The sequence below is a fragment of the Penaeus japonicus genome, unplaced genomic scaffold (genome assembly GCF_977035675.1).
Source record: "Penaeus japonicus unplaced genomic scaffold, GWHDUDI00000001_assembly GWHDUDI00000016, whole genome shotgun sequence".
Taxonomy (NCBI): Eukaryota; Metazoa; Arthropoda; class Malacostraca; order Decapoda; family Penaeidae; genus Penaeus; species Penaeus japonicus.
This window is the reverse complement of record NW_028234418.1, coordinates 6,434,347-6,438,483: the sequence shown is the minus strand read 5'-3', so window position 1 is coordinate 6,438,483 and position 4,137 is coordinate 6,434,347. Positions and strand designations below refer to the sequence as shown.

At 36.2% G+C, this 4,137-nt stretch overlaps 1 pseudogene; it reads left to right on the top strand.

Moving 5' to 3' along the window:
- The first annotated feature begins 3,621 nt into the window (after positions 1-3,621).
- The window catches only part of LOC147470144 (uncharacterized), a 2,284-nt pseudogene continuing 1,768 nt past the window's right edge, over positions 3,622-4,137 (top strand).

Genomic DNA, 4,137 nt, shown 5'->3' with positions numbered 1-4,137 from the left:
GAGAGAGAGAGAGAGAGAGAGAGAGAGAGAGAGAGAGAGAGAGAGAGAGAGAGAGAGAGAGAGAGAGAGAGAGAGAGAGAGAGAGAGAGAGAGAGACCCACGAATTCTTCCTACAATTAAAATTAGAATTCCGTTATTTATTCAGTCTCGTTACGAGTGTCGAAATATCATTATCGACATAACAAGATTTGTAATTTATCATTCTCCTTCAATCCTTGCATTTATTCATGTTGGTAACGTGATTATGTAAATTTACGTTTAATGCAACAGATTTAATGCAATAAACGGATCAGAATATTTGACTTTAACGTCATACATATCCATCAGTGCCAAGTGACGTGTTTTCATAATTCGTCAGCGAGAATGTTGTTTTATATCAGTGCTTCATATTTTTTTTCAGCCCCGATACCCAAAGTTCAATTCCAAGTCAACCTGATACCCCTTCTCCAATATCATTCTACGTCTTTTAACTCTAAATTTCCTGTAAAAAGAAAAAACAAGACGTCTACGAGCAAACAGCTGAATTCTATGGACTGTGTATTTCTGTTTTCAGTGAATAAAGTATGATTCTCACAAAATATTTCTTCAGTGTCAGATTGTTTTGGATAATCTCAAGAACCGATTTCGATATCCCCTGGGGGTATTGAGGCACTGCTTACAGTACACCTGGTTTACAACCTGCAATCTCGCCAAGTTTCACTGTCCAATCATTTTAAAGCACATGCACAAACCCGCATTCTCACACTCACACATACACACACAAAAAAGAAAAAGAAAAAAAGAAAACATAGTTCGGAAGATAAAGTCGTGAAGATAGTGGTCATTTATACAGATGAAATTAAATCACAAATGTAAATAATTAATAGACCTTATATATAAAGTCACCGTACTTATACACTCTCCTCCTTACAATTTATATATAGTTATAAACATCCCCAACCTTTCCAGTTCTAAAAATATATACATATAGGCAATAACGTAAAAACGTAGTGAAAAAGAAATGACAAAAAAAAATCATATTACTGTCTAAACCCTCGAACTCGGAGACTCGACAATAACTTTCGAATACGAATCTTTGATTACTGAGAAACGCAGAAAAAACAGTCTTTTTCTCAGAGGGAAAATTAAACACTTCAAAATCCCATCAGAGAAGACTCTCCTCTGGTCAGTTACTTTCTTTTCCCGTTTTCTCTTTCCGTCTATCCAGCTTCCCGTTTTCTTTCTCGTTCACTCAGGTTTTCTCCATGTTTTTATTCTCTTTCATTAGAATTAATTAGAAAAACACGAGGGAAAGAGGATGGGGAATGACACTGAATCTAATGAAATTGTGAATGAGTAAATTGATTCTCCGTCACTGTGAGGAGAGAGGGAGAGAGAGAGAGAGAGAGAGAGAGAGAGAGAGAGAGAGAGAGAGAGAGAGAGAGAGAGAGAGAGAGAGAGAGAGAGAGAGAGAGAGAGAGAGAGAAAGTGAGAGTGAGAGTGAGAGTGAGAGTGAGAGTGAGAGTGAGAGTGAGAGTGAGAGTGAGATAGATAGATAGATAGATAGATAGATAGACAGATAGATAGATAAAGAGATTTGATTTTGATAAGTTTATTCATACTATATACAGTGTATACACATGATTATATATAAATTAATATATTTATATTCACTCTATATATATATATATATATAATATATATTATATATATATTGATATATATATAATATAAATTATATATAAAATATATATATATATAAATCTAAAAGACCTTGGAATGAATTTATATCTATTACATATATATTTTTATATATTATATAAACGTATATATTATAAAATATATTATATAAATATATATATATAAAATATATATATATAGAAGCGTAAATATGTAACTCTTAATATAAATATAGAATATATATATATATATAATATGATAAATATACAATATAAGTATAAAATATTATTATAATTAAAAAAAATATATATATATTAATATATATATAAAAATATATATATAAAATATAAAATATAATATATATATATATATATATAAAAAATTAGATATTTATATGGCCTAAAAAACACTATATGCAATATAAATATATATATAATCAATATATATAATATAATATAGCAGAAGAAAATATATATATAAATATATATTCTACATATGGACACAGATACACACACACACACACACCACACCCAATATATATATATATATTTATTTATAGGTTACCAAATATAGATATATATATATACATCAATATTAAAGACATATAAATAAAGGGAGATATCAAATATAGCAGCTAAAAAATATAAAATATGTGACTTTAAACACTCTTCCGTCACAATAAATGGAACAACCCACTATAACGCAACAAAAGCTTAACCTACAGCAACAACGAGATCTGAATCTTACCATCTTCGAAACACTAAGGAAGAGAACAGGAGGGTTTATAAAAGCAATAAGGTACTAAACATAAAGCTACTCCTAGAAGGTCAAGCGAGGAGAAACGGAACAGCGCCAACAGGGACGAACGGGGCAGGTCATGTGGATGTGACGACCTCTCGGTTAGAAGTCTGAACTGAATCTGTACTGAATCTAAGAAAATCCTATCTGAGGATTTTTAGGCGAGATGCCAATTAGGGAATACGAGGTCATTTTCGAGGGGCTTGATTGACCTCGCTCATTGGTCGAGGTACGGCTCGACTTGACAGGGATTGGCCGAAGGGGAAATGGCCAATTCCAGGTATGCGGCTAGCTCGTCCGAAACTCTAGGCCCGGTTTACACGAGGCGCTTTCCAACGTGCGTTAGCAAACTCGGCGTTAGAAACTACCGCTCACACGAGGCGCTTTCAAACACGGCGTCAACGCGACGCTTGTGTTTGTGCATGCGTTATATGTGTCTGTGCCATATATATATATATATATATATATATATATATATATATATATATATATATATATATATATATATATACTGACCGTTTGACGCGGCGAAAGCGGCGCGAAACTTCCTCCACGTGGAGTATCCCAGGGGTTGCCATAGTAACGCGCATTCTCTCTCCTCATTGGTAGCAGCCCAGCCAATTAGAGAGCGCGCTGCTTTCAAAACGCCGCGTTAGCAAGGGACTCGACGTTGACACGGCGTCAGGCAAAACGGCGCGTCACGTGTGACGGGTTCCATGGATACCATTGACTTTGCCTAACGCCACGTTTGCTAACGCACGTTAAAAGCGCCTCGTGTAAACCGGGCCTTAAGGTCGGAGTAGCTCGTCCGAAACTCTTAGGTAGTTTCTAACGCCGAGTTTGCTAACGCACGTTGGAAAGCGTTAGTAAACCGGATTATGGGCGCTTTCAACGGTCGCTTATAAAATGGCGTTAGCAAAGTCAATGGTACTATGGATATCACACTTGACGCGCCGTTTTGGGCCTGACACATAAACGCATGTCAACGTCGGGCGTTGCTACCGCCGCGTTTGAAAGCGCCGCTCTGAGCGGGTAATTGGCTGGGCTGCTACCAATGAGGAGAGAGAATGTGCGTTACTATGGCAACCCCTAGGATACTCCACGTGGAGGACGTTTTCAATCACTTGACACGCACACAGCCCTTCAGACCCATCACTGGCAGTTATGGAGGAACAGAGGCTTGAGAAAATAGACACTGACCATCTCATTAATGAAATTGAAAAACGTCTAGCCATATGGGATATGAAGTCCCCGGACTATAAAGATAGACTTTTGAAGAAAAAATGTTGGGAAGAGATTGCAGATATCTTCTGTAGTTGAGGAGAGGTAAGTTAACAGAATAACTTTATTATCTCTTTTTTTACATGTTTCAACTTGTACACTACAATTGAGCAGCAACATGGCTTTCTCCCCTTTCCCCTGACATTAGCAAAATTCCTTCTCTCTCTAGATAATAGTTTTCTATCTTTCTAAACTTTTCTGTAGTTGCTGTTGTTGTTTAGTGTCATTCTAAACCATTCCATCCTGCCATGCAAGTTTGCCTTCATTTATGAAGTAATCTGCATATTTATCCCTTGCAGTGTTCGCAGACATGCCTCCCCTAGGTGCATTTCTTTCATGTAGGCCTTCCAATGGTGCTTGAAACAATGTATCTTCATACCTATAACCATCTCTTGCCCT